The following is a 13,807-nucleotide window of genomic DNA, read 5'->3' as shown; positions in this document are numbered from 1 at the left end:
CCTGTCCCTGTATCATACAAATCACCACAGATACAGTACAAAGGATGAGGGTCCAACCCCGTGGGGTTCCTAGGCACCCTAAAAACATCCAAACACAATCATATATGCAGCGGAAAAAGGTCATCTATATACATGTGCAGTAGCATACCAAAGTCTATATAAGAGCAGACACAATGCTCTATCAAAAACGTACAAACGGGTGCCCAACACATCCCAAAATGGCAACCCACCAAAATTACAATCCTAGCACTTACCTAGGGCTAAACGCGGTACACCGGCCACTACACTCCTTACACCAGGACGCTAGTTCCGATTACTCGAAGGATCTGTAAAAAAATGTACGTACAGCAAGGGTGAGACACCTCTCAGTAAGGAAGAACACATGTTATATCAATGCGTGACATTTGAGTGTTATCATGATACAACATACACGCAGTTAAATGCATTCCAGTACTAATTTACACAGTGCATACACGCACACATACGACGGCCATTTATACGCAGCCCCATCACAATACATACACATGATCAGTAATCCTCAGTGTCATCACACTTTTTGGCCCGAAGCTAGCCCGCAACATATGGCGTTGGCCCGTAGCCAACCAGCGAATACGGTGCCACCGGCACATGGCTAGTCCCCGACTCCCATGGCATCGTACTGGCACTAAACTGGTGGATCCACACCCTTCGACCTGATCTGCCGGAATAGGCTCACTCCCTCGGATATAGAGCCGAACACTCTTGCCTACATGGTAGGCTATAACATGCCCTCGGCTATAGAGCCGTACACTCTTAGTACCTGGGACAATTTCAGAAACGCGTTCCTACTAGCATTTCAACATATCACACACACATGCATGCTCATATAACCAAACAAACCACACTCATTTGATAATCTAAATCATGGTTTTCCAAAAAAATACAATTTAAACAAATTCAAGGCACGGTCATCCCAATATCACAGTATAAATCACACATATACTTGGTTTTCAACAAAACTCGGGATTTAGCCCGTCGCCCCCTTTTTCCCAAAATTGTAATAATGAAAAACCCATAGTTTTCCCTGTTAGATCCCTCCAAATGAGTAGCCAAAACACACACAGGATCGTGGACCACAGTTCCACCGAGTCCGATTTCAAAAATAACCAATATAAACATAGTTCCCTTTACCTTAATCCCGTAAGAAAATCCCAAACTCCAAGGTCCCTAAACAGCAAACCGAGTCTCAAAACCTACAAATCACAGTACAAAATATGTTCACAAGACAGTTACCTACAAATCTACCAGATCAGAATTGAAAACCAAGCCTTACCTCGATTTTACGCCGAAACCCGAAAATCTTCAAAACAAGATTCTGATCCGTAGAAGTTGTAGAGAATCCTTCCATGATCCTATTGGTAGCTTCTGTTTTCTGATTCCGTCAACGATCGGTGAAGAATTCTTGAGAGAAGGAGTAGGGAGGGGTTTAGAGAGAGAAAGAGAGATAAAAATCTAAGTTTGCTTAGCTTGGAAGAAATGAGAATTTCCTTTTATAGCCCTTTGACCCGGGAAATTTACAATTTTGCCCCTCTCTTAATATTTAACCAATTTTTCATATTTCGGGTTCTTACAAAAATAAACCGAGACCTATCTAAATTTAGCACAGAAGGATCGTCGACAAACACATGGTTTCGTCAACGAAGGCATGTGTAAGAATCGTTGACGATGGCATGAATTCGTCGACAAACGTCAGGCTGCTGGGAGCATTTAATGCTCATTAGCGGTTAGTTTTCAAATTGTCTTATCTCCATTAATGTCCAACGGCTCTCCAGCACATTGCTCGTCCCTTTGCCCTTTAATATGAATCTTGTGCATTCATTTCCAACTAGTTGAGTACTTGGTGGTTAAGCACATTGAATGAGCATTCATTTCTAGGGCTTTCATTCTTACTCATACTCTTTTGCTATTTACTCTTGTCTTACATACCATTCACAAAGAGAGTAGTATAAGGCTTTGACTTGTAATATCATTTCAAAAAGGAGCAATTGAAGTTGTATCTTATTGTTTTGATTCATTTTGTTGAAGGATTCTTTGTGAGCCTTTGTAAGGTGATTCTTGGTGAGCACCTTGTTGTAGCTCTTAATGAGCAGCTGGTTTGTAAAGGCTTCTCCTCCGGTGAAGGAGAATTTCTTAGTGGATTTAGGGAATCCTTGAGTTGGTCTCAAGGCATGGACGTAAGCTTGGTGCCGAACCACGTTAATATCGCCGTGTTGAACTTTTCTTCTCCTTCCTCTTTCACTTTGTTTGCTTGTTATTATTTGCCTTAAATATAAATTGCGATATAATACTCTTGCATCTTGTCAAGTTGTTTTTGTGATTGTAGAAAAAGTTTTATATCCGCGAAAGACGTCTATTCACCCCCCCTCTAGATGCACACCTAGACCAACAGATAGACATTAACATATAGTCTAGGTAACGTAAATGCGTTCTTCCATTAGATAACAATCATGTATTACAATACAATTAGGCCCAATACTTTTTGTTGAACAATGTCAAATTTTTACTATTGCAAATAAGTCGAACCGAGCTGAGGTTCAAGATTGAATCGTGCTCAAATTGAGCTTGAATATACTTACTTGAATTTGTTCATTATGTAAATGAATCAACTCATAGGTTCTTATCGAATTGAATTACTAAGATATTCAAGAACAGTTTGATTCTTTTGGACCCTTTGACCGTGACTTAAGGGTTTTTCAAAAAAATAAAATAAAAAAGGGGCTGCAAATGGGGTTCTATTAGCAATGTTTTAGGGTCTCTTTGTTATTTCCAATCCAACCTATTAGCCTTGGGTGTTAGTGCTATCACTAAATTTAAGTTACGAAATTTGAGTTTAACAATGGTAGTTCGAAACAATCCTCACATTTAAGTTCACTAAAATTTGTTGGGACTAATTCAACGTTATTAAATGAGATCATAGATCAATCTAATTTAGGCATATAAAATCAACCCAATCAAAACTTATAGTTAAGTCTTTAACGAGTTAAAATAAATTGAATTTTTTTTATGTTCAAATTCAGAAAACAAACCTTAAAATTTTTTAAAAAACTTTTTTCAAATGAAATTTCATAATTATTTATAAACGACTGAATTCATTTGCAATTCACCAAATCTGTAATCATTCTTTAATTTTAAATTTTAGAAAAGAAAATTTTCAAAAAAGGAGGAGGACAGAGATGTCAAAATGAAAAAGAAACATAAAAAACAGGGGTAAAAAGGGGAATAGGATTAGGGCTTCTACGAGGAACCGACTATAAATTGAAGAGGGTGAAGAAACAGCAGCGCCTTAGGCCGAGCGCTTTCCCCCGCGAAGGAAGGGGTGGCGTGGTATTCCACGGGAGAGGTTCAAAATCGTGGCGCACGATTCTCATGTCGTGCGACAGGCGCACATTAGCATATTGGGACTCCATGGCCGCTTTGCTGCTCTGATTTGCAGCCTTAGCGAGGGGATTTGCCCTACATCTCTCTCTCTCTCTCTCATATGAATTTGTTTTCACTTTTATGATTACTTATGAGTAATTTTCTCCACTCCTCCTGTGTTTTCACCACTTTTGATTGCTGATTCAGAACTTTTCGTGATGTTTATCGTAGATCCAAGATTGTGAAGTTGTTTTGAAGTTCGTAAAAAATGTCTTTAATTTTTCGAAGATGAAATTCACGATTTCCCCAAACTAAAAAATTTACCGAAATCGTTTTATTTATTTATTTGGGTGGATCTGAAAGCACAAGGCTATATGATATTTTTATTTTTATTCTTATTTTTTTTAAATTGCTGAGGAAAAAAGTGGTAACAAGCGTTTAATTAATTTAATTAAACTTCTTGTTGAATTATTTTGCTTACTTTTGAATTGTTATGTACAATAAACTTCTTGTTGAATTCCTAAAACTTGAGTTTAAGCTATAATAATAATTAGTTTATATTACAGTGATTTTAAATTTGTATTTTTCCTGTAATTTTTTATTTTAGTAATAGTATATATATTTTTTTAATTGAAGGGTTATAAATAAAATCTTGTCTTTATTTTATTGTAATTTTTAAAACATTAATTAGACATAATTTTTAACTTTTAATTCTGATTTTTAGTTTTTAATTTTAATTTTCAAATCCCCTTTTAAATTTTTGTTCTGACTGAAAAAAAATAAAATAAAATTTACTCGTGTTTTCCGCACTATGGTCACGTACGTATTAGAGTTTTTTCCTATTTATCTTTTTTTAAAAAAAAAAATATATATATATTAAATAATATCTTTCTTGAAAAATAATTTTCAAAATAATCGTAATTTTGTTACTTGAAGTAGCGAGATTTGTCACGTGTCATTTTGGGATAAATCGGGAAATAAATTTTTCTGCGTAATAAATCAGAAAATAAATTCTTTTAATATATTTTTAAAAAAATAATAAATCGAGAAATAAATCTTCTGTGTAATAAATTCTTCAATATAAGATAATTCAAATATTATTTGCTCTTTCATAATATATAATGATTATAAGATAATTCAAATATTAAGATAATAATTATTCAAATATTAAGATCAATTATAACAATACAAAATTAAAATAATATATTATTTTAATATGAAACTGAATATAAATACAACCTTATTATTAATAAAAAAAAAGTGCGTAGGAAAATCATATTTGGAATTTACTAGTTCATCAAATATTACTATTAAAATATATAATATAAATAATATTTTATTACGTAGAATAATTTATTTCTTGATTTATTATTTTTTTTTTAAAAAATATATATATATATATTAAATAATATCTTTTTTGGGAAAATAATTCTCAAAATGATACGTGGCAAATCTTACTACTTGAAGTAGCGAGATTACGTCAGGGCTACTCAGGAAATTATTTTCTCAAGAAAGGTATTATTTAATATTTTTTTAAAAATAAATAGGGAAAAAACTCGACCCAATTGAGTATAATTTTTTTCGATTTTAATTTATTTTAATTTAAATTATTTAAAAAAAATTCAGATGGAATTTTATTTCTCCAACTATTCCAAAAAATGCTGGTCCATAATCCGCGAGTCTCCCATTGCCTAACACATGGCAATTTAAAAAAGAAGAAGACTATTCTAGGTAACGTATTTTACTTGCTTAAATCGCATCTTCTTCTATCCTCTTTGTTTACAATTCGCAGAAGTTGAGAGAGCTGAGGATGCTGAAAAAGGAGTACTTAGAGACTATTTTTGTGGGTCGAATTGTACAATCCGAACGTCTTGCCACAAGGTACAAGTGAACGTTGGATAAATAGTATATCAGGAATGGAAATAAGGTATGTTTTCACACATCAAGTTGTTTAAAAACCTATTTCTTGTAGTTTTAATTTGAGTTGAGATTCTGAAATTTGAGGTGAAATTTTTATTAGTTTGTAGTAGAAATTAATATTTTATATCTTGAATTGGGTTCTATTGAAGTTAATTTGGTAATTTGAAATATCTTTATGGAACTTCCAAATTGAGGATAGAATTTTTTATTTTTTTTTATCATGTCTGATTTTTTTCATGTAAAAATGATAAATGCATATTAAATTTATTTGAATAAATGATGAATGCATATTAAATTTTTTGTTTAATTTATTAAGGTTTAATAGTCTTTAGTAGTAGTGCTGCTAAATTGCATTGTGCTTGATGAAAAATATATGCTAATTGAAGGATAGTTGATAATTAATTGTTTTTTTGATCCAATTAGATTTTCAACTTTTTTTAGTTTTGCGAGTACAACTCCGGTGCACTCTAGGAATCTCTAGTACTTTCAACTTGGTACTTTCAACTTTATGATTGTATTCCAAATCGAGCAAAACATCCTTATGCACCATTTTCATATGTTTGGAGTAGTTGGCGTATTCGGGACTTCTAATTCAGTGCTACGTATGGTTCTTTGGTAACCTCTAGTTTGATTAGGAAAACAACAGAAAACGAGTCTACTAATGCAGGTTAACGATTTGGCCAAGAGGAAGAAATTTATAATATCGTAGCCGCTCATGGTTATTTTGACCATTTTCCCCCCCATTTAGAGCTTTAGTTTTCATATTTTATGATAGTGATACAAAAATTGACCCTTTGGATAAAGAATTTGTATTTTCCTTTTGGATTCTTTATTACCTTAGTAGACTCAATATTTTTATAATCATGCTCACCGCTATACAATCATCTTTTGCATTAGACATTTTTTAATATAAATATTAATAAATGATGAAAACATTATAATTGTCATATATAATATACTTAACCATAAAATTATGCATTTATTGAATGATGTGTGTTTGCCATGTTATGTCCTATTTTTTTTGAAATTGCTATGACCCGTAGACTTAAAACAATAGAGAATAAAATTTAATAAATTGTAAGGGAATTACGTAGTTTGAGTTTTGGATCATAATAACGCGACAAGTAGTCGAATAGTATTTTTCATGTCGCATTTGAAAATATTTTTGAAGTATAAAAGAAAGTACGATGATAATTTATATATTAAATTTAAAAAAAAATTTATATATATTATTTAGATTTATTGCATGACTAAAACTATTTGATATACTGGAATTAAATAAAATAAATAAATTTATTGTAGTAAAATCATTAATTTTATTATTGACAAACATATTAATTTTCAAAATATTGTTTTCATAAAAATCATCATGAAATTTATTTTAATACATCTAATTAGAAAAATTTATTGAAAAAAAATGAAGAAATGTTACTTTAGTCAAACTTTTATATTTTCATCATATTGCTTGTAATAATTTTTTATGTCAAGTTTTTTTTTTTGTTTAGAATTCTCTCTCTCTCTCTCTCTCTCTCTCTCTCTCTCTCTCTCTCTCTCTCTCTCTCTCTCTCTCTCCCCTCTTTTAAAAAATATTTACCTTTTTTTTCTAATTTGAGTGCTATATGTACTAAAGATGCAGCCCCTCATCCACCTCCACGTATCACCAATCATGCCTCATTTTCTCTAGCAATGTAGCCAACTTATGAAAAAATAGAACTGCAATCACCTTGCCTAACCCACCCAAAGCTAGTCGTTTGCCTCCAACTTCTAACTTCCGTGAGAATCTAATCATTTAGGTCATATCTTATTCGTAAGAATCAAATAGTTTACACATGCATCTCAAATGACATCCATAAATTGATAGAATTTCAAATAAAGTGAAAGAGGAAGGGAGAAGAGGAGGTTCGATGAATTCAACTTCCTTGTGTTAAAATATTCTTTGTTGGGATAAGGAGTACATGATCATAAATAATTAAGCCAAAGAACAAGATGGTTAAATTGGGGGGGGGGGGGGGAGTCGAATAGATTCGAGAAAATACTAAAAGATAGAATGTGGATTCAGGAATACATTATTGTGTTCTAAATATAACAATGTACTGCATACCACTTTTGGATGATTATTGATTTTAAATTATTAATAATATTTGTAGAGATCCAAAAAATTATAACTATTAAAATAATTAGAAAATATAATAAATAAAATAGATAAATAAATAATAAAGGGAAAAGGGAAAATTTTAAAGGAAAAGATAGCAGACCTCGTCGAAGAACCTCCTATCTTTGTCGACGAGTGATCTTCTAGGGATCGTTGATGATGTTCAGTCCCTCGTCAACGAAGATATCTTGAGAGAGTGAATTTGCATTTTAGGTTTCGTCGACGAAGCATCCTCTTGTCGACAAATTCCCTTCTGTGGTTCGTCGATGAACCCTGCCTTTTCGTCGATGAAGCCACATGGTAACATCGTGTATAAATTGATTTGAGGTCGCTTCTTTGCGAAGAAATTCATTATTCATCGTTTTTTTCTCTCCAAAACGGTTTTCTCTACCTTCTCTCTAAGATTCCAGTTCGGATTCAGCCCAAATCAACAAATGGGAACCACTATGGTGTTTTAGGGGAGATTTTCTACACATCTAGCGGAACAGATTTCTAAACTGGGCTTTCTAAGCATCGCTCCAAAGTTGAGGTAAGGGTTAGGATTCCTAATTTTTGGGGTTTAAAACGTTTATTCGAGGTTTATGAGTTGATAAAGTGTTGAAATAGTAGGTTATTTGGGGTTTATTTGATTAAACTAGGGTTTTTCAATCAGGGTTTGGGTGAGCGCCACAAACATCATATTGGGGTCCCTGCTGGCGTAGTTCAGGAAATCAGATAAGGGGAATATATTAAATCAGGATTTTTGAGGAAATAACTAGTGAAAAATGGAAATATCATGTATATATGTATATGATTTTCATATGGGTTTTGAAAAGCCGACCACTTGAATTATAAATTTCTGAGCCTAAGGCTGTGCTACTAGATATTATTTGTGAAAATGGAAAGTTAAAAATAACATATTTTATGGATAATTGCGTAAGAAATTAAATGTATATTTTCAGTATATGAATGATGAATGTAGGTTGACTTATTTTATAGTAAACGTATGAAATATATTTTTAAATTGTGTGGCATGAGTAAAATGAAGTTTTTATATTAAACTATGATATATGTATGAGATGCATGAAATACTGGAAAGACATTGAGAATTTAAATGTGATTTGATTTATTTTGCATGTGTTTGATAATGTTAAATTACAACTATGTATGGTCTGAGAGCTTCGGTGAACCAGAAAAGGGCACAGTACTGTTGCGGATATGTATGGTAGCGCTAGTGCACCCACACGTCTTAGATAGAGTGTGGAGACGGGATGGTCGATTGTGTTGGGAAGGGTAGGGTCCCCCCTGGAGTCTAAACCAGTATGGGAATAGCTAATTGGACCCACAGACTGTAGAATGTGGTTGATTTAACTCTTGAGGGCCAACCAAGGTTAAGTCCAGCTTTCGGGCCACACAACCCGTCATAGGGCGGAAGCATGACTATGATTTTTCATCGGTATAGAGAGTTCTAAATGCATAATTGTTATTTTAACCATTGATAATATGAGAACAACAGATATGTGAATAGTAGATATGAGAACAACGGATATAAGAACAGCAAGCGAGTAGGATATGAAAACAGAATATGTGAAAATAGACATGAATATATGAATGAGAAATGTAGAATATGAATGTGAACGTGAAAAGTGAAATGTGAAGTGAATAATGGAGAGATAACAGATATAGAGTAAAGAAAGAAATGTATTATATATTATATTATAGTATGTATTTGAGGCGAAGTATACACTTTGCCAAAGGCTAGTGCTTTAATAGGTATCAGATGTAGCAATATTAGGTTGCATAATGTATTAAGGCAGAGGGAAGCTACTTGTATGGCTGGGTAATCTTCCCTATTCTTGGGAACTTCTGCTAGTAAACCTTTGCGTGAATGTGTGAGTACGAGAAAAACTAACCACCTGAGGGCTTACTGAGTAAGGTAAGTGCTCTGATATGCTTCAGTTGTGACTATAGGTTGCCTAAGGTATCAGAGCAGAGTGGTACTACTTGTATAGGCGGGTAATCACCCCCTTGCTTGGGAACTCTTGTTAGTAAAATACCTTGCATGTGTTTGAGTAGGAATAGATAATGATTTTATGATTGTGGTTTCATTTGAAAATAATGAATATATATATATATATATATATATGTTGTACTTAAACCTCATGATTGTCACATATTGATTTAATGTATTCCATCCTTATTGAGGCGTGTCTCCTCCAATAGTTGAATTTTATATTTTTCAGGACCTTTGCATGATCAAGCTTAATGAGCTCAGGGCTGGTATAGCATTTTTGAAAGAAAGTGAGGGTATAAACTTTGGTTATAATTTTTGGGGTTGTAATATATTTATGTTTTTAGAGTTGTGAATATTTGTGAATACTGGATGTTGGTATATACTTTTGAGGTTGTATAGATGTAGAAACTCTAGTATATTATTAAGGAGTTGTTATTATTTCCGCTACGTAACTAATATAGAGTCAAATATAGGTAAATGGTTAACGTGGCCTCCGGACCCCATTTTAGGGTTTAGGGCATTACATTTTGATATCAGAGCATTAGGTTTTGAGATTCTACAGACTCAAGGATGATTAATACCAAAGTATAGGAATAGGTGTTAATGTGGATAGGAAATGGGTAGGTTAGGTGTTGAGAAGTATAGGATTTTGTCTTATAGCCTGGAGGCGAAAATATGTTGATGATTTCCTGCGATTTTTCTGAAACAGTCAATGGCCTCATAAAAGCCACAGTAAACCTTAGATGATTTCTTTTCTGAGCTGTCCTAAATTGAAATGTTAGGTGTATATTGGGATTTAGATTAATGATTATATGATAGGGTTATGATAATGGAATTCTTAACTCCTTTCTATCTTATTTGCACGATGGATCCTAGGGATGAGGACGTAGAGGTTCAAGGAAGAGATGATTCAGAGACTTCCAGTGAAAAGGATATTGATACCTCCATGATGCTACAGAGTATAGCCCAATAGGTTAGGGCAGACATGAGGAAAGATCCTAGAGAGAAAAATTGTCTAGAAGTAGATCAGGGCTATAACATCAAGGAGTTTATGAGGTTGAACCCTCCTACTTTTGAGGGAGGACCTGATCCAATGACTGCAAAAAATTGGGTTCAGCAAATTAAGGAGATACTGGAAGTACTTGGTTGCACATACGAGCAGAAGATTCGCTATGCCGCATTTAAGATGGCAGGGGATGTGAAATGCTGGTGGCTTTCCGTGAAGCTGCTAGAGGAACATAGGTTAGTAAAGATAGCTCTGACGTGGAATTGATTTTAGGAGCTATTCTTTGATAGGTATTTCCCCTTATCTATTAGTGACTGCAAAAAATTGAGTTCGGCAAATTAAGGAGATACTGGAAGTACTTGGCTGCATGTACGAGCAGAAGGTTCGCTATGTCGCATTTAAGATGGCAGGGGATGTGAAATGTTGGTGGCTTTCTGTGAAGCTGCTAGAGGAACATAGGTTAGTAAAGATAGCTCTGACATAGGGGAATATGACAGTGGGGAATATGTAGCTAAGTTAGTTGAACTGTCACATTTTGCTTCGTTCCTAATCCCACGAGGTAAGGAAGACTAGAAAGTTTGAAAAAGGCCTAAGACGAAGGGTTTATGAGCTTGTAGTAGGGTTCGAGGTCCAGAATTTCTCGAACTTGATAGACAAGGCTTCGGTATTGGAGAAAAGCATTCAGGGTGGTTCAGAGCCGACAGAACAAAGGAAGAGACCTGTGTTGACCTTATTGGTCACGCCCGGTTTTGATTATGACAAATACTCATTATATCTAATGAGCGTTTGAGGTTTTGTGCAGGAACTAAGGGTGATAAGATCAAGATGTGCACAAAACAAGAAAAGCTTGAAGACCAAATCATATTCATTGTAATATATTTATATTGGTCTATAATAGTAAGTAGGTATTGGGTTTGTAATAAGCTCACACACATCACATGTATGATTTATTACGTAAGCTCAAACCAAATCATGAATGAGAAAGGACCTTAGAAAGACCCTAGGGTGTACCCTTCAGTCTTCGGTTGACCGGCACTGGATTTTTTCGGTGTCTCTATTTTGGACCCGAGTGACCTTAGGACACACACATATTCACATATATTTTGCTAGGCACTTAAATAGGACTTTATTGAGCTAAGACGGGACCGAAATGCACACTTGGTGCACTTTTGGTCGACCGACCAAATTAGTTTATTCTTGGCTTGGTCGACCGAACCATCCCTGGGTCAACCGTTGACCTAGGTCCCGGTCGACCGAAACCCTGTAGTTCATTTGACCTCGGTCGACCGAACCTCCTGGAAGTCAACATTTTGACCTCCTGGTCGACCGACCATTTTTGTACTCCAACTACCTGGTCAACCGAAGGGTCCTCGGGAGAATTCCCAGCAGTATAGTCGATCGATCCAAGTAGTTCAAAATGCCTTGGCCGACCGAGCCATTTGAGTCCTGGTCGACTGAACCATTTCCGGTCGATCGGACCTCTCGGGTTGCCTTGATTTTTTACCACAGTTAATATTTTTTTAAACAGGGTTAAAATGCTTTAAACATCATTAAACTTTTCTAATAATACCCAATAGGTCCCCAACGGTCATATTTTCTCCCTTGCCTATATATATGAGTTCATTTGAGAAAATTAATGGGGATTAGCCACTTTGATTAAGTGAAAATTCTCTGAAAATCCAAAAGCCCATACTACTCATTCTTAAGCCTTCTACACTCATACTTACCTTCTCATACAAATTAAACCCTTTGTAAGTTGATTGAATGCTAGTCTAAATAGGTTTGCTCTCCCACTATTGATTGATTGATTCGGGTTTTAGAGCTAAACCTAAGTGTTCTTAGGGGGCTTTTACTAATAAGCCTATCCTAAGAAGACTTGTTAAAGCTCCGGAGTATTGCATTTGTGTTGCAATTTCTTAGGAAGCTTGTATTTGTCTTTGGGTTGCAAAATCATTTTCAAAACATACTCAAATGTCTTGTGTGATTTATATTGATATATTTGTGAAAAGATATTTGTGTTTTTGATTGCGATCTTTGTTGCAGTATATTATGGAATGAATCATCCTTTGTACTCCATCATAATTCTTTTGGTGAATCATATGCTGATTTGAATATTAAAAGCATGCTATCACATGAAGAACTAGAAAAGACTTTATTGAAAATGCACAAATTTCTAGTTAGAATCTCTAAGCATGAAATACGTCTAAAGAATGAGAACAAAATAATAGCAAAACAATTAAAGGGGCTGAAAAATTTTAATGCTATTTTTGAAAAGAAAAAGGTTGAGAAGATATTGAATATTGCATGCTTGGATGAAGAAACAGATGATTATTTGAAAATTGCTCTCGAGATTAAAAATGATATGAATAATCATAATAAACCCTTCGGATCTAAAGAGAAAACTTATTTCAAAAAGGGTTCGGGTTGCTTACATAGAACCGATAGTCTAGTCTCACTAAAGAAAGATGGAATAAATAAGCACAATCCTTCATGTATATTCTATACCGGCTTATTTTGAAAATCTGTGTGGCATACGTGGTTTGATTGCTTACTAAGAAGTGTGAGAGGACTAGAAAAGGAAATGAGATGGATAATCAGCGAAGCAAACCTCGTAGGACTTAAGGAAAGAAAATTCAAATAAAAAATACATTCTTGATATATTTCCTTAGTTCCTAGGCTTAAGTTTAAGAGGTTGTGATGATGATAGGATTGAAAAGTGGTCGTTGCTTATAATGATAATCTTGGTATACGCACTCACCTATCCTCTTCATAGGTAGTCCTCACCAAAACCACGATCATACTCGGTGAGTTTTCACTCGTTCATTGGTTCATATCTTTGCTCCTTTATGCCATCATCTCTGCACAATACTCTCCAATCACCATAGAGCACAAGTTAAGAAAAGTCTCATACTCCGAAGTGCCTGGTACCTAAAATAGGTCGATAAGTCAATTCTCGGTACGCACCTCATTTGAGCGATATCTTTTTACCAAGAATCCCTAAGAATCATGCTAATACTATTACATATAAAATCTGGACCTTAGGGAGAATTTTGGGTCAAAAATCAGGAAAAATTTGGAAAATACACTGTGCTCGGTTGATTGAGCACTGCAGTTATAAAATGCCCCTGTCAACTAGGACATGTTGACTTTGACCCCCCACGGTCGACCGAACCCTTGTGAACAAATCCTCTCGATCGACCAGCAGTCTCGGTTTTCCTATGGTCGACCAAAACATGGCACATTACACCCTCTCGGTTGATCGACCATCTCAGTTCATTTTCGCTTCGATCGACCGACTTGGGTCGGTGCCTAGGAAATCCCAAGCGTCGGTCAACCGTAT

The sequence above is a fragment of the Malania oleifera genome, chromosome 1 (assembly GCF_029873635.1).
Source record: "Malania oleifera isolate guangnan ecotype guangnan chromosome 1, ASM2987363v1, whole genome shotgun sequence".
Lineage (NCBI taxonomy): Eukaryota > Viridiplantae > Streptophyta > Magnoliopsida > Santalales > Ximeniaceae > Malania > Malania oleifera.
The sequence above is the reverse complement of the archived record's forward strand: the minus strand, read 5'-3'. Positions refer to the sequence as shown.